Genomic DNA, 18,339 nt, shown 5'->3' with positions numbered 1-18,339 from the left:
TGAAGGATGGGCGAACACCGCTGCCCCAGGCAAAGTGAAGACGTACACTAAAGCCAGCTGCCATCTATTATGGATAGCCAGCGCCGACCCCTGCTGTTAGTGTTACAGGGGTGACAGTACTGTCCTTGCTGAGGCGGTGACCTTCGTTGGTGGGGAGAGGGTGCTGGGCAGATTAAAAGTGGACTGGCTCACCGTGCAGTCCAGGCGTACCCCTGATGTTCTGCCCAGATGGCAACCACGCACACTCACATGAGCACACGCACACACAGACGAGTAAACGCACACTCTGCTGCATCCTGGGAGGGCAGATGTGGGGTACGAACATAGCCGCTCCTCAGGGTGCTCAGCCTTCAGAGTCTATACGCTACATCTACATTTTTTCCCTTTGCACACACACACACACACACACACACACACACACACACACACACACACACATTTACAGAGCAACACACACACCCAGCATGTAGTCCTCAGAGGTCTAACCAACCCTCACCTCCTCCACTCTGCGTCTGAGTGTTTCTCCATCACTTAATTCTGGCTGTATGTATGTGAATCATCCATCACTCACTCAATCAGTCCATTGAATTTCATTTAGTGCGGTGTTACACAGGGCATGTGATTGATTCACTGGTACCTTTTCACTGAAGCTTGAATGACACACAATGCTAGTTTGTGTAGAGGTTCACACACACACAAGCACACACGCACGCACACACATATGTACATATCGCTTGCTTATATGCTACTGCACTGGGTTTCCTCTGCCAGGGGGGGAGAGTTGGTGCCCATGCTGCCAACGAAGACCCCTTTGAGATTTCCTCAAGGTCGCCATGTCCAGCTGGCTGTGCCAACATCTGTTCAGAATGGCCTCAAGACTGGCATGAGAGAGGCCTGTCTACGCTGCTTGACCTTGGCTCGGCGGCCGCGGTTTTGGGAAAAAACTGACTGTTACAGCAGGCAGACTACAGCGTGGATGATGCATACATGTGGTGTAGTGCACCTTCTTAAATGTAAATGTGTCATCAGACTGTAACCCAGATACGCTCTCTATACTAATTAAATGCATAGGCTAACATTGAAAGCGACTTCACGCAGTATGCCATCTACGTGCTTCGCTGTAATCAACAAAAGCAGCAACATCACCATCGCGGTGATAAAAATAGATCATAGCAAGGCTAAAAAACGTGTTCACATTGTCGCAGCTACACAAGTTTATGCACAATCCCAGTTAGGGTTTGTGTTTGTTACTCACAGTGTTAATGTGGACATCTATTTTGTTTTAGTTTTAGTCGAATAAATATCCCTCACACTCTGTCAGCTGCAGATAACCTTATGACACAAGGAGATTACTTTTGATTGGATCACTTCCAAACTCATCCCACCTTTCTCCACAACTTCATTCGTTCTGATTGGATCTCGTCTCTCCAAAACATTTTCATCCCCTTTTTATTCACTGACTAGAAGTTCAATACATTTTAGCAAAGTTTTGGTCCTCTTATTGTCTTGTTTTCATTAAAAAAAAACCCTAACAATCAGCAAGAAAAACAAAACAAAACAAAAAAACAGTAAAAATGAAATTAAAACTGGTTACTCAGTAGGTTGTTAAAACCCCATAAGAGAACAAATTTTGGCGAATATATATACACACACGTGTGAACTACCCAATGCGTCCAGGGCAGGACGGTTTCATGGGTCCTCGGCAATAATCCCTCTAGCTCAGACTGGAAAAACTAAGAAAAGAAACCAAAAGGCAGATACAGACACACACACATTTACACACACACACACACACACACACAGTCCTTAAAAAAATTGATAAAAGTCCAAACTTAAGGTTGCTGATTTCATGTGACTGATGTGCAGTTTATATTAAAGCTACTTTCAGCTGCTCACTCCTTCACACAGAGGTCACCACAGAATGCAGCTCCAAATGTTTGAATTGGCAGATTTTTGTGTCAAATGCACGTCCCGATACAACATGAAAGGGATTTGCATCTCCTGCTGGCATCTTGCATTCGTTCGGCAAACATACAAACCACTACACTATGGAGCCACTATGTGTAAAACAACACTGACAACCTAATTAATAGCAGAGTGAAGCCAAATTGGACAAAATATCTTGAACGATATTAGCTTAGTTATTTCTATTATTATATTTTTTAATGCCTGCTTTTAAAAAATATATTATTAGTCTAGATTTTTTTTTGCACCTCTGTTTGCCCAGTGTGCTATTTAAAAAAATACTTTAGTCGGTACTGGTGTATTATGTGTTCACTAATATGTGACAAAAAGTTGTGAGATATATTGATGACACAGTTTACACACCAAGCATCTGCAAAAAGACTTAACACTGTAAAATATCTGACTCATCTTAAACTGTTTTCACCCATGAATCAGGTCAGAGACATTTTTCACAGTTGTCCTTTTTGCAGATGTGTAGAGAAGGCAGCACATAAACCCACTCAGCAGCAGTAAATGCACTGCATTTCTGTAAACCAGGATAACATATGGCTATAATGCCTGATCCAAATGACCTGATATATATATTTTCACATGCACCTCTGCTGGCTAAGAGTCCTAGAAAAGTTGCAGTGTTGCAGTGCATGCTTGAACATGGCTTGGACACAGATGTAATCTAATGAATGTGAATGAAACTGTTTTCCCCTGGGTGCACAAATCTGGTCTAAAAAGTCCAATGTCAATCAAACTACAAATCATGTAGCATGTTACTATAAATGTAAAAAGTGCAGCTCCAACTACGGGAAAATATAAAAGATCAAAATAAGTAAACTGCACAAAAAGAACAAGAACACAAAAAACAGAATGAATGAAAACTAAACAAAAAAACAACAACTAATGCTTACATAAAACTTTAATACTAAGCTGAAACCTATAAAGAGCATCAGCAGGGGTCAGCAGTCACAAAAATACTGCTCTTTATAGCAACGTTGATCAGTTTTTTTTATAACAAAGAACTGGAAAAAAACTGTGCAAATGTACACCCAACTCAGCCGCTCCCTTTGTAACTCCCTTTCAGCCCCTTGTTTACCTGTTCCATCTACATATTTAATTTCTTGGCTATTTTGGTAAATGGCCTTTATTTGTATAGCGCTTTTCTAGTCCCTAAGGACCCCAAAGCGCTTTACACATCCAGTCATCCACCCAGTCACACACACATTCACACACTGGTGATGGCAAGCTACATTGTAGCCACAGCCACCCTGGGGCGCACTGACAGAGGCGAGGTTGCCAGACACTGGCGCCACCGGGCCCTCTGACCACCACCAGTAGGCAACGGGTGAAGACCGAGACTGTCCAAGCTGGGGCTCGAACCAGCAACCTTCCGATTACAAGGCGAACTCCCAACTCCCGCCACAATCGCTTTCATCGCTTTCATGTTGAAATTTCTGGAAACAGAAGTACCATAAAATCAGTGAACATCTGAAGGCAAAATAGCCTCACCTTTACTTCTGAATTTGGTAGAGACCAAAAAATATCAAATAAATAGAAAGAAATTTGAATTAACATATTTCTTAATGATGGCTGAATGAGTAAACAAGCAAATGTTTACTAATAGGTTGTAACTGTTCTGGGATTTATAGCTCTGAAACTCATTACTGGTCCATGCAGCCATAAAAGTGGTTAATTTTTCAAATAGTTTAGTGCATGTAAGATTCAGACCACTGACTGACCTCAAAATTTTTTACCAATACCCAGTTGGATGTCTTCTATGAAAGGCGAGTCTTTTTTTTGTTTGTTTTTTTTAGCACTGAAACTGGCAACCAAGTAAAATCTGGCATTAGTTCAAAAAATAAGATTTCAATATCTGGTAGCCTTCCTAGTTGACGCATTTGTGACTCAACTACAGCACAACAAAGTCCACTTCTTGATCAAATATGAATCTGAGGTTAAAAAGGAATTGACTTTCCCATCCAAGAAGAGCTATCCAATTTTTTGTTTTTCATGAGACTATTACTAAAATCAGTTCAATACAAATATATTTTATTTATATATGAGCATTTACAACAACAGGTGGCTTTGATTTTAAAGCAAAGACCCTGAAATATTAGAGAGAAAAACCCCAGCAAACACAGGACCCCGTTTAAACACTTGGCAAAACTGGGAGGGGAAAACTCCCTTTTAACAGGAAGAAAACCTCCAACAGAGCCAGGCTCAGAGAGGGGCAGCCATCTACTGTGACCAGCTGGGGGTGAAGGGAGAACAGAAGAGAAAAAAAGGCGAGTATACAGGACAAAGATAAATTATGGAGAAGAGAAGACCTAATGCAATCACATGCAGTAGTGGAATCTAAACACATGTGGGGTGTAAAGATGGAAGTGAGAAGAAGTGTTCAGTGTGTCCTGGGACTTCCCTGTGCAGCCTGAGCCTAAAGCAGCATAACTAAGCGATGGCTGAGGGTCACCTGATCCAGCTCTCAGTATAAGCTTTATCAAAACCGTCATTTTTAAACCTAACCTTTAAAGTAGAAAGGGTGTCTGTCTCTTGAATCAAAACTGGGAGGTTGGGAGCCCTGACAGCCAAAGGCTCTGCCTCCCATTCTACTTTCAGAAACTCAAGGTCTCTAAGATATTATGCTCATCCTGATTATTAAATACTTTGTATGTGAGGGCAAGAATTTTAAATTCACTTATAGATTTAACAGGAAGCCATTGAAGAGAAGCCAAAATAGTTGAAATATGATCTCTCTGTCTAGTCCCTGTCAGTACTCTCACTGCAGTGTTTTGGATCAAATGAAGATTTTTTTTCAGGGAGCACAATTTTATAATAGTGAATTGTAATAGTCCAGCTTAGAAGCCTGTTTTTCAGCATCACTCTGAGAAAAGTGCAGAAAACAGGGATGAATATATTTGCATGGAGTTAACATGGTTTGATGACAATTCATAGCTTTGAATTAAGATCGCAGCCATTATGAAGCCATTCTGTCTTAACCTAAGAAAATACACAGTGCTCTTCTGGAATCAACCATATATTTCAGAAAAATATTGCAGAGAAACGACTCACCACTACCAACACTTTTCTTCTTTAATTCTTCATGGAGGTTGTTCTCTGCCAGTAAGCCTATCGATTTTTCTATCAAATACAAAAACAGGCATAGAGGAGAGGCCACAGAGGTCAGTGTGAATTAGAGCAGAGGTGTGTGTGTGTGTGTGTGTGTTCGTGCGTGGATGTGTGTGTATGAGGGCGTCCCCTCCTCTTCCCCCTACATCCCCGTTGTCACTCCCCAAAGGCCTCTCTGTTAAATTGGCTGACAGATAATAAGATCATACAGGAGAGTACAGACACAGAGAATTTGTCCCACAGTCCAAGAGTCCTGCTTCTGGTAAAGCTCTTGGTCTGGTTCACAAACCCTGAGCAGAAGTATTTGTGGTGATGGGTGAACCTGTTCCACAAATATTTAATGCTAATGGACTCCAGTCCACCCATTGCTTCATTTTTCATGACCTTTCCACATCATTTGACCTTGTGCATATTTATGGGATCATAACATTGACTCAACAAATCACTCTAAAAGTAATTGATGAGGAATCCCTGCTTTACACACAGCATACATGCACTGGATACTTTGTTAGGTACACCATCCTGGTGCCAGGCTTGACCCCCTTTTAATTAAAAAGGCGCTGCAAACATTTCTCAGAGAAATCCCCAACAATACTATGACCCCTTATGACCAAGCGCTTTGTTGACTGTTTGGTGACAGTGGGAAGGAAAAACTCCCTTTCAACAGGAAGAAACCTGCAGCAGAGCCAGGCTCAGGGAGGAACGACCATCTGCTGCGACCGGTTGGGGGGTGAGTATTTCCACTGTCACCATCTTGGTTTAAAGAAAACCAGATGTGACAAAGAGGAGCAGGTCTAACTGTGAAACTACATCCTCAATGGCTACCAACCAATCAATTACAAGTTATTAGCCAATGAGCATACCACAGATAAACTTTCATCTTTTAAAATTTCATCCATCCATTTGCTTCCGCTTATCCTTTTCAGGGTCGCGGGGGGCGCTGGAGCCTATCCCAGCTGTCATAGGGCGAGAGGCGGGGTACACCCTGGACAGGTCGCCAGTCTGTCGCAGGGCCAACACACAGGGACAGACAACCATTCGCACTCACATTCATTCGCACATTCACACCTAGTGATAATTTGGATTATCCAATTAACCTATCCCCACAAGCTGCATGTCTTTGGATGGTGGGAGGAAGCCGGAGTACCCGGAGGGAACCCACGCAAACACGGGGAGAACATGCAAACTCCACACAGAAAGACCCCGGCCTGATGGTGGAATTGAACTCAGGACCTTCTTGCTGTGCGGCAACAGTGCTTAAAATTTCAAGCATATTAAATTTAACGATTTAAAATTAGACTTTGGTATGATCCGAAATTAGTGACTGAGCCCATATACTCAGCAGGAAAGTATTTACAAAAGGTCAAGGCAGCAGGACAGAAAGCCTTTTCCCCATAGACTTTAAGTCTTCTTTCAACCATGACTATCGCCATCTGGTGGCTTTCAGATCAAATGCAGGTTTACAGCGCTTCAACATTAGTTTAATTTTTGCAGCCCAGAAACTATGACCATGCTTTATACTGTCTATGCCTGTCGCATTTAAAGAATCTTCTACTGTTAATAACAGGCCCAAAGTATGCAAAAAAAAATCTGCAACACAAACATACCAACACCACCAGCAGCCTTAACTGTTGATACACGGCAGGATGAATCCATGCTTTCAAGATGTTACACCAAATTTGAACCCTAAGAGATGAATGCTGCAGCAGACCAACTTATTTTCAATATTCTATTGTCTAAATTTGTTGAGCCTGTGTGAACTGTAGCCTCAGTTTCCTGTTCTTAGTTGATGGGTTTAGAACCTAGTGTGGTCTTCAGCTGCTGTAGCCCACGTGCTTCAATATGTTGTGCATTCAGAGATGCTCTTCTGCATACTTTGGTTGTTGTCATTCTCCTCTGACCTCTGAGACACTTTCACCCAAAGAACTGCAACTCACTGGATATTTCTTTACTGGACCATTCTGTGTAAACCCTAGAGATGGTAGTGTGTGAAAATGTCATCATGAAATACTATCACCAGCACCTCTGGCAACAACAAACCTCCCACATTCAAAGTCACTTAAATCACCCTTCCTACCAATTTTGATGCTTTGTCTGAACATCAGCAGGTTGTCCTGTCTGATGCTGGCATGTAGTTGGCCGATTAGATATTTGTGTTAACAAGTCCATGAGCAGGTATACCTAATAAAGTTACCAGTAATGTTTTCTCATAAGCAGCCTGGTTTCTTTCTCAGAAACACCGTTCATTCACACATTCAGGGACAATAATAGGCATACTATAACTTTGCCAGCTGCTGAGATCAGAAGGCTTAGAAGCACCATTTATTTTTCTCAGTCTGTGGATCGTGTGTTAAAATGCCATTTTCTAAAAAAGCCAACTGACTATAAATTGCCTTTTCAAAAGCTCCAATATTATAGCTCTTCTTGCACATCTGCTTGTGGTCTAACTATTTATACTGCAGTACCTTTTTCCCCCATTATCTCTTAATCTCTTTGCTAAAATCCCAAATGGGCCAATTCTATTCAACAACTATCTGCTTTACATTTATCTATAGTCATCATATTGAGATATTCAGCTCTCCTTTTTTTCCCACAACACCCCTCAATACATCCCCACAGCGTGTCCTCGGGCCTTCTGCCCCAAGGGCTCATGGGATACGAATATTCCCTGGGGCTGCTGTTTTCACAGCCTGTGAGAGAAGCACTCGAGAGAGAACAGGAGAGAGGCGGCAGCAGCGTTTCTCTGTTTGCTTGATGTCACTATAATGGAAATATGCATAAGTGAGAAAAAGCATAGTGGGCCTTTGGGGCCCAAAAAGTACAAATATTTTAATAACAAACACTTTCACTGTTTGCCTCCTGTAACGGCACCTGGGTACTATTTCACATTGAATGCAGTCAGTCGCTGCTGGATTGTGTATGCATAAAGATATAGATGTTTTCTTCTTCTTCTTTTTTACTGGAAGTGATTTTCATGCTGTGGAAAGTTTTTGCTGGTGAGATGTCCTTTGGAGAACTGTCATTAATCAAAAGTCAAAGTCACCTCAGATCTCACATTAGAAAAGACCAGTTTAGCTACAGCTGAAATTGCAGCTGACCCCTCTTGCCCTGAGCACTTATTCAAAATCAGCAACACGGCCATAGGGGGCTAAAACAACTAAATTGAGTGAGGTTGCAAGAAGCTAGTAAGAGTACTGAGGGAAAATACCCAATAAAGCACTGCCAACTGGCACTCTCGGGGGTTTCTTTGAGCTTTCTAGTGTCCTCATGGGTGACTTATAGCTTTTTATATGATTTAAATGTAAATGACAAGGGGGTTATACAGCAATGAACAATGCAAAAAAAAAAGAAAAGAAAAGAATGTTCCTGCCAAAACAATAACCTCTGTCCAGCTCAAACACCTGCTCGTGTGATTAAAAACAGACATGGAAAGTATTGAACATACAGAAGGTGGAAACCTTCAAAAGCTGGGTGAGGTGAGGTTGATAAAAGTGGACCAATTAACCAAAAACAGCAACCAGTCCTGAAATCTGGTTGCTTGCCACCGATGAGTGTAAAAAAACAACGCTAAACTATTTGTGTTTTATTAAACAAGACTTTCAGGTTTTGCTTAAATTTGACTAGAATTTCTGTTTTTCCTCCTTCTCAGACGCCAAAAAAAGAACATTTCCAGATAACTAAAAGCACTCATATTAGTGCACATTTGTGTCTGCGTTTTGTGCATTTCAAACGGGGAAAAAGACAAGAAAACACAGTAAAAAGGAGTGGCTGAACAAGTTAGGTTCCCTCCTTGGATTTTCATAATGAGCTGTCAGTCATTTCTCACTGCCCAACAACTTTCATCTGCCCTGATTCTTTCCAACCTCCCTCATTTATCAATCCTTTCTCTCTTCTGCGACGCTCTCCTCCGACGCCCAGTGTCGTTTATCACGTCCGGTGGAATAGAGTTTCTCCAGCTGTCAATTTAGGAAATGGAGTGACGAGTGAGACCCCAGGGACCCCTCACTAATCTCGGGCTGCAATGTTACACAAAATGATATACAGTACGTCTCCAGCAGCCGGTTACCCTTGCATCCACTGAAAAACACCCAGACATCAATAACCCGTGCTCGCCGAAAATTCATCCCGTTAGAAAACAAGCGCCTAATCAAATATTGTGTCAATGAGGTCACGTGTAGCTGCGTTGTTACAGCTGGTATTTATTCTGAAGCTTAACCCAAAGGCTGCCCTGCTTTAGTCGACTGCTCTTTCACCTTGATGGCATTTAATAAAATGCTTCGTGTGCCATGGTTTTAGCGGTCAGTGCTGCTGTTGCTGTCAGAGCCGGTGAGGGATGCCGGTGCTACACTGTTACGCGTCTCATGGGGAACGGGTATCACAGTCTGCCACATGACAGACGTGGTGGATGAGCGGTGAGCGAGACCTCTGCTCGTCACTCTGCTGACCGCTTAAGACGGCAGCTGGGAGTTTGCTACGTGTGCTACCTCGCCTGCAAACACATAAACACCTCAAATCCACTGACTCCAGCAACCTAGTCTTGTTATTTTGGAAGATTTGAGGTGATGAACTGTATCTTTAGGGCCAGTTACTGTTACTGCACATCAAAGACCAGAGTTTGTCTTCATGTTTTACATTTTCCAGTCTGAAATAAATGCATAACCACTGCATAAAGCAGTAGCAGTTGGACAGCAGGGTGAGGTTTGAGTGCAAGAGAATGGTAACAGTATAGCACTTACTCCACTGGCTGACCACTTGTAATCACCCTTGTGGTTTAAAAGGTCGAGAGGTCAGAGGTTATGAGAGATAAGGACCCCGAGGGAGCGTCATAAAACACTTGCGACACTTCAGCCCTCGTTTGTCATGCTAGAGCTCGATACTGCTCATTCATCTTGTTTAGGAAAGTCTTTTCCTTCAATAGACGTCTTACATCATAATCCTGCAACGCGCCCACAGTCTACACTCTCTAAGGCCAGTTTTCATTTTATTTTTAGTATTATGGCTAAATTTAAATGTACAGAAGATTTATTTCGAATAGTTCTTCCTCTGCGTCTCTTGCAGTGAGATACGCTTGGTTGGTTTCAAGCGAACACACTTCCTTAGATTGGGCAGTAACAGCGACTGCTCCCCCTTGTTCACATCTGCATTGTGTTTTTTTTTTTCTTTTTAAAGTTTACCAGCGGAGAAAGGCACAATCAAACGTCGCACACAAACCAAATGTGATTCCCTTACATTAGGCAACTATGTAATCACATTTCCCATGTTGTCCCTTACCTTGAACGCTACATCCTGTTGAAACTGGAGCCAGGATGCAGACGCTGCATCAGGAGGGTCACAGTGCAGCCCGGTGCAGGCCTCCCTCTGTTAGCTCTGCATACAGAGACGCTCGCTCCCGCTGAGACATCTCATTTAGTGCATCTGCAAACAACATTACAGGTGGAAACACTTTAGGAGATGTCTTGCAAACATTAATCCAATTTGTGTCCAAACCCATTTCGAATGTGTGTTCGGCTGCACTCATGAAATGAGAGGGATGCAGCCACGATCAGATGGATGCAACACAAACATTTCCAAGGACTTCAGTGGACACACAAAGGATATGTCATCACTATGAGGCTCTGCATTCAGCGAAAGGGAAGGAAACTGATGGTTTAAATTGCTGAGAGGCTGGGCTAATAATTTGTATACGTGGAAGCTAAATGTGGGGTCAAATTTAAAAGCCTCTAGTAAGATTTCAACAAAAGAAGACAAAAAATTATGTTTATTAACTTAAAAAGTCTCTTTTATGTTCTACAAGATCGTAATAGAGGAAGAAACCGGAATAGTACAAAGCGTGTAAACACAGCATGAGCAGAAATCTTAAAATTAAAAATTTACAGCAGCAGGTAGTGACAGTTGGGAGTCATATCACGCCTTTTAAAAATATTGGGATGCTTGCTCCTGATTAAGTAGTTCCACATGGCTTCCAAGTGATTTTGAAACAGCAGTGATCTGCTTTAAAGTAGCAACCAGGTCATATTTGTTTCCATTTAAGTTCACGTAAGATGGATATTAAAAATATCAATATTTAGTGATACAAGCAGACAGAGGTTTCATAAATACATGATTAAGAATTTTTAACAAAAGAAGAAATATTCAGTGCTTTGTGAGAATAATAAGCTTTTAAGTGTGTCAATGATTGTGGGAGAAAAAGGTAAAGAACTTTACCAAACTCCAAAAACAGACACGCATGCAGTAGACAGTGCACATAGTTTAGAATTCAGAAATAGATATTAAATACTGCCTGTAGTTAAATACTACCCTCTAGTGGGCGTTACAGCATTGCAGAGTGTCTAGTTATGATCCAGTTCAAGGAGAGCAAAGTCTCCATTTCATTACCAAATGATGTTGTTGTTCTAATCTCACATTCAGAGCAAAACACTGAAACGTGATCTTCATAAAGGCGTGTGAGTAATCCGAACATGAGAATATCAGACGTAAGCTAACGGTCCTCAGTATTTTAAAATGCTCAAAGTCAAATATTAAACATGAGAAGCAGCTTTTTTTAACAAGTGAGGCATAACGTTAAAGTTCATCTGTTCATACAGAACTAAAGAGATCGTGCAGGACGAGAGCTAAACATGGAAACAGTCATTTACAGTAGTAAGTTTAATATTTACTGTGGCCTTTACAAATTGTGAATGCAGGTTTATTTATTTAATTATTATTTACTTATTTTAATATTCGATACACTAAATGTGTTATATATAAATTAGAAAAAAAACTGAGCAGACAGGTGAATATTATTATAGTATTACAGCTCTATGGTCTTCTTTTTTCCCACCTTTCGCTTCACTCTTACACTTCCATGCTGCGAGCTAAGCTACTGCCAGCATGAATGACATACGGCACCCTAGTCTCCATCTCTGCCTGCTCTTAGCATTCCCCTTCTTGGTCACGTTCAATTAGCTATCCCCTAAACACTCTTTCTCATTAGTCTACCCATAATCCACTCATCGTGCCTTGATTTGGCAAATAAATCACACTCTGAGTTTTTTCAGACTCTTCCTGTCTTCCTGTCTGTCTCTCCCTCGTTAACCCTGTCCAGAGTTTCTACGGTGACAGTCTCCGCCAGGCCTCCTCATTGGACATGGCAGCCGGCAATTTGCATGCCAGACTATTTCTCTTCATCATTGGGCCTCTTTCTCGAGCTCTCTCATTCTCCCTCTCTCTCTCTCTTTTTCTATGCTAGAAGAATAGAGAATAACTCAGCAACTGACGGCAGACGGCATGCACGTCCTTGTCCTACAAGGTTACGAATCCATTTCATCTGTGCAAGAGGGGAGTGAATTAAAATAAATGATGGCCGGACATTTATTGCATTCCGGGGTGAAGGAGGGATTGGGGAGGAGAGGCACAAGTTGCGGAGTGAGACTCGCGTCTCATACTGAGCCAGACTGGCAGACAGTTTGATATCGACTGGCATACAGCGTTGGCACAAAGAATGAAGACAATGCGAGGACAATAAAATTATCCGCCACGGAGCAGAGTTTGAATCTGTTTGTCTCCGGGCAGATTAGGCTTCAGGCTGAGCTTTACGTAGCACAGCAACTCATATGTTACCAGTCAAAAACGGGACAAGTCTCACACCAGACCAGTGCTACAAGCTCAAACACACTGGCCATGAGATGCACATGTGTGTGTGTGTGGGAAGGGGGGGGGCAACAAAAGTTACAGGTGTCGTTACATATCTTCTTTATATATATATATATATATATGTATATATATATATATATATATATATATATATATATATATATATATATATATACTCACCCTCAACTGGTCGCTACAGACCCTCCCTGAGCCTGGTTCTGCTGAAGGTTTCTTCCTGTTAAAAGGGAGTTTTTCCTTCCCACTGTTGCTAAGGCGCTTGCTCTTAGGGTCTAAGTCATATGATTGTTAGGGTTTCCTCTGTTTTCTTTGTACTATTGTAGGGTCTTTACCTTACAATAAAGTAAGTAATAAAGTGCCTTAAGGCAACTGTTATTGTGATTTGGTGCTAAATAAATAAAACTGAATTGGAATAATTCAAATATAACATGCAACAACAAGTTTCATTACAACTTTACATTCATGACGCTATTGTGGTGACAAAGTCTGTCCACAGAGAGACATAAACACCTACCAAAACACTCAAAACCACACACACACACACACACACACACACACACACACACACACACACACACACACACACACACTGTGTAAGCAGATTTAGATCCCCGTTATATGAGTAACAGCCATGGTTTTTCCCACAGATTTTCTGTGCACCTTAAGGTGGTTTTATTTAGTAAGAGGTAAAAGCAGACTCACCAGCATTGTGACAAATATTTTTTAAACAAATTTAAGTTTAAATAATTGTTGTTTTAATGACTCAGTTGCAACAAGTTTATCATATTGATCAAATGTTCTGCAATTACAGGAATGTGCACACGTTATTCATCACCTTTCCAGAAAGTGGACTGGTCATGCTTGCGTTTGTGGTAGCCCCAAAAGGCCCATTTGGATTGAAGGAAAACTCAAGTGTCTTGACCAGACCACACACGCACCTACAGACACACATGAGCAAAAGAAAGCAAAGGAAAAATCCCATTTTTAGACAGTTTAACTAAACTTTTAGAAGTTGGTTGCTCTAAGGTAAAAAGTCCAGTTTAACTGTATAATAAGAGAAATAAAGGCAGCATTTATTTCACTTTGAGCACTTTTTAAAATCAACCTTAAATATAAATGCCACTGAATTAATGATGTTTTTTTACTTCTGTGAGTTGTATTCTCTGTTAACCTGAGGTCTAAGATCTGGTTGTACAGATTCGCTTATTGTAACACTGTGGCAGTAGGGTCAATCAGTGATTAAACCTCCTCTGTTCTGTTTCTTCTGTGTGAAACTTGTTGAATGAGGTATGTAGAAACTATATTTCCTTGAAGCATTTGATAGCCAGTATAAGTTCAAATCTAAAATAACAGAACAGTAAATTATCCAGTCATTTTCTTCCACTTATCTGAAGTTGCTGGTCGCGAAGGCAGTAGTCTAAGCAAGGAAGCCAAGACCTCCTTCTCACCAGCCACCTCCTCTAGTTTATCCTGGAAAAAATAGAGACGTTCACAGGTCAGCCAATAGCTATAATGTCTGCAGCGTGTCCTGGATCGACCTTGGGGCCTTCTCCCTGTAGGATTGGAACACCTTACCCAGTAGGTGGGCTGGCTCCTTTTGATGTGGAGCGGTAACAGCTCTACTCTGAGCCTCTTTTGAATGACTGAAAGCCTTACCCTTTGCTAACGGAAAGCCCATTCACTCCTCAGAGAAAGCTCATGGTAACGTGTAAATATTTCACACAACTACAACAGGGGAAAAGACCCACGGAAACCGAGTTAACGATAAAAACCCTGAAAACCATGAATTTCACACCCAAGCCTCAACTCTCGCAGCCCGGTGTTGTGCCAAAGTAGGTATCCCCGACAGAATTTGTTTCCCCTGTGCTGGGAGCACGCAATAAGTACTGATGTTTTCATTTTGTGAAAAATTAGTATCGTTACATTACCATTCAGTTTGAGGGTTACAACAGAAAATTATATATTTATTGCTCACGGGTGTCAGGTGGGATTATTTTAATAAACCATTAACATTTTGGCTGATAACTATTTTTATTCTCCTGTAACTTTACTATATAAAGAGCTAAATCCTCCAAAGTTTCAGGAGTAATGCGTCATAATAAGAAGTGTTTGTGATCGAAAACTCAGCAATGTGGGATACTGTTTGTCCGTGATTTACACAGGGGGAACAAATTGTGGCAGGATCAGCCTGATATTATTTGTATCCCACTATAACTTCGTTGTATAAAGAGCTAACATCTCAAAAATGTCAGGAGTAGTTAGTCATTATAAGAAGTGTTTGTAAACTAAAAATCAACAATGTGGGATACTGTTTGTCCGTGATTTGGACAGTCCAGCGTGTGCTCCCGACGCAGGGGAAACAAATTCTGTCGGGGATACCTAGTTTGGCACGACACCGGTACTAAACGACTGGTCCGTGGCCAGTTGGGGACCGCTGGTCTAGTAAACAGTGTAATTTAAATTATGCTGTCGGAGGTCTTTAAGAATGTACTTTTTAAAATTTTGAAGGTTTTCTTGCACTAGAATAAGTTCTTTATCCTGGAGTTCGCCTCACACTTCTTCCAGAAGCCAACTGTGAATGGTCGAATAAATATTCGGCGAAGAAGAGGAAAAATTGTAGATGACAATAACACGTAGTGGGATTGCTGCTTTGTAACAATCCAACCAATTATTCAAGCAACACTGAGCATCACATTATCATTTAGTTGATCCAACACGCTCAAACATGCAAGGAATATGACACATGGGCAGGTCAGAAAGTGTTTAGAGTTGCGTTGCCCCCAAAATATGTCTCTGTGACTCTGTTAGTACCTGTGTTAATCAGCTAAATAAACTTGCTATTACTGATCGCTACAGTGTGCACCAGCTTTGAAGTGTTTTCTACCCACAATACCACACAAACCCCACAGCTTCAATTACGTGATATAAGTAAAATTAGAGTATTACTTTACAGCGAAAAAAAAGAAGCTTAAAATTAGTTTTATTTGTCTCTTACCAAGTGGTGTAGGCGAGGGAGAAGTGTTGCTGCTGGGCGGAAATCGAGCTAGAGGCTAAAATCAAAGGTTAGCCTGTTTGCTCAATTTAAATCCGCTTATTAAGTGATGACATGCTTCCGGATCAAATAGCGCTATTGGATTTGCTCTGCTAATGTTGTTATATTATTATTCTAACCATAGCTCAGTAGGTAGCCACCAGGTAGCACACCATTATATGCCAGCTAGCATAATTTTAATAACCCTACAAACATTTCTACTGTTTAACAGTGTTGATCAAGTTACTCGAAAAAAAAATAAGCAGTAACTAATTACTGATTACTTCCCCCCAAAAGTAGTCCCGTTACTTTCAAAAGTAATTAGTTACTTAGTTACTTTTTAAAAACACGATTTACAACCTGAATAGGTGATAAAGTGATAGATCTTTCAGCCCAATTCTACTTTTTCTGCATAATCTATCATACAAAATGTAATCAAATGGAAAAGTCTCTTTTTAAAACTTCAACTTGTTTTTATTAGTTTTAATCTTTTAACTTTATGCATCAAGCAAAAAATTTAATTATATGCAACATTCTCTGACTGGAAGAAATTTGTTTAACATTTAAACCTATTTTCTTCACATTCCAGCACATAAAATATGTTTTTGTGTTTACACTCACTCTTTCAAATAGATGCAAGTAAAACACAGCAGAAAATAAATAAAATCAATAATAATCAATAGAGAATAAATTTCTCTGTGAATTTCCCATTATGTGGTGGCGCACTTGGTGCTTGCTTGAAAGTTTAGGGGGTTTTTTTGCTGTAGAAAGAAGTTTTCTTCCCACGCACAACAGACACTAATGTTTTTGTCACTTTTTATGGAATCAAACTTAAAGTAAGGTCACCTTTAAATTGAAACTAGCAAGTTAACTTCTAACTCTGTTAAACCTCGCAAATCCTCTTGCATGAACTGAAGACCAAGGTCCATACTAGAAGACCATCAAATCTGGAGGAGCTTGAGAGATTCACCAAAGAACAATAAGCTGGGATTGCTAAGGAAACGTGGGTGAGAGTTGTTACAGGATAAAGGCTGTTATCCAGCAAAAATGAGACCCAACTGACAAATTTTTAACCTTGCATTTTTAAAATTTATTTCTTCAAATAATTTTGTTTCTGTGCACAAAGTAAAATAATTTAAGCACCCAAAGTAAAATTAGGATGTTTGGAAAAGCTGTTTTAAAAATTCCTTGCTCTGTTTAACAGGACTTTGGAAATACCTCAAAAGAATGAAATGTTCATAGGAGGGCCTAATAGTCCTCATCTGAATATTATAATTCATCATATAAAATACATATTAAAGTGTCAAAGACCAAAATGCTGGCAGTTGACAGAGGACTGTAGATAGCTATTTGGTTTAATTCACTGTTATCACATGCCAGCACTTCTATTTCTTTATTTATTCCTTTTGTTTATTAGTCAGATGGCATCTGCACCCACTTACTGACTAGCTGAAAACTTAAGTATGCATCTATAGATGACTATTAAGTAATTACTGTTGACATTGAGATATATCTTGAATCTTTGTTTTATCTAACATGGTAAAAAACACTTTACATCTTGGATTCTATCATTAAAGCTTCAACGCTCTGATGGGAGAATTACTTTAAATAAGCTCTTGGCTTCAGTCTTAATGTTCCAGAAATACATCCTCTGACCCAAAGGATCTCTACGTGAAGTGGGTTCTTTTTTTTTCTCCTGCTGACCACAAAGCTATCGATATGCCTGCACTTTCTTGACACTGCCATGTCTCTCTCTGGACTTTGAATGCTGACTGCTGCTCGCTCCACAACCCGCCTGGACCTTTTCCAGGATACTCAATTGTAATACGGTTATTTTTAGACAAGCTGACGCAAATACATATTTATAGTTGTTTGCAGGTCAGGTGTCTCAATGAACCACAGCATGGATGGAGTGTATGAAACTGTGTAAGCACGAATATGGCATCAATAACTAATGGGTTCTGAAGTGAGATATTTAAGGCTTGGCGATTCCTCTTACTTTAAAATGGAAAAAAATACGCACATAAAAATTGTGATCTATGGGGCAAAATTAAGGTTGAGTCCATATCTATCAATTCTAATTCTGGTTAACTTCACAATAACCTAAGTGGAGAGTTTCCCAGTGCCTTATGAGGTTATTCATTGCAATGTTAGATTTTTGCTCACACTTTCCCCAAATGCAGCTTTCTCTTTTTCCTTGACATGTGAATGCCTGATGATAGCTCTGGCTCTGATCACTTTTACATTAAGCCTCGGTCTCAATGGAGATGTGTGTCATTGGAAATTATTACACTTGTCATTTCAATCCACTTCCTATCAAATTTATAATTTACAGAGGATATTTCTATGCAAAGAGAGTGGAATGACCTAGACAAAGCCTTGGCCTGGCTGATGAAGGAGTAGCACAGGAGGGGAAAATTTAAGGCTCAAGGAAATGTGGAAATGCTGAAGAAGCCAAAATGGTGATTGAATGGTAACATTTTCTTGTGGTCTCCCCTCCAACCAGAATTTGGACTGAAAACAGGGGGAATATTGTGTTTCTGTCATTGTTCGTCTAGCATAACTTTCAGTCTAAA

The 18,339-nt window shown here is 40.5% G+C and overlaps 1 protein-coding gene across 1 annotated transcript in view; it reads right to left on the bottom strand.

The window, feature by feature from the left end:
- Positions 1–14,535, bottom strand: part of LOC146501569 (steroid hormone receptor ERR2-like) — a 75,641-nt gene extending 61,106 nt beyond the window's left edge. The window contains exons 1-2 of the mRNA XM_085133153.1: positions 13,568–14,535; positions 10,354–10,497 (exon numbers count right to left, since the gene is read on the bottom strand). The gene's annotated coding sequence lies outside the window, so the exon portion shown is untranslated. The remainder of the gene's footprint in view (positions 1–10,353; positions 10,498–13,567) is intronic.
- Between the last annotated feature and the right edge of the window lie 3,804 nt (positions 14,536–18,339).

Source organism: Neolamprologus multifasciatus, chromosome 15, assembly GCF_963576455.1.
Source record: "Neolamprologus multifasciatus chromosome 15, fNeoMul1.2, whole genome shotgun sequence".
In the NCBI taxonomy this organism is placed as follows: domain Eukaryota; kingdom Metazoa; phylum Chordata; class Actinopteri; order Cichliformes; family Cichlidae; genus Neolamprologus; species Neolamprologus multifasciatus.
Note: the sequence above shows the minus strand (reverse complement) of the source record. Positions and strands in the feature narration are given on the sequence as shown.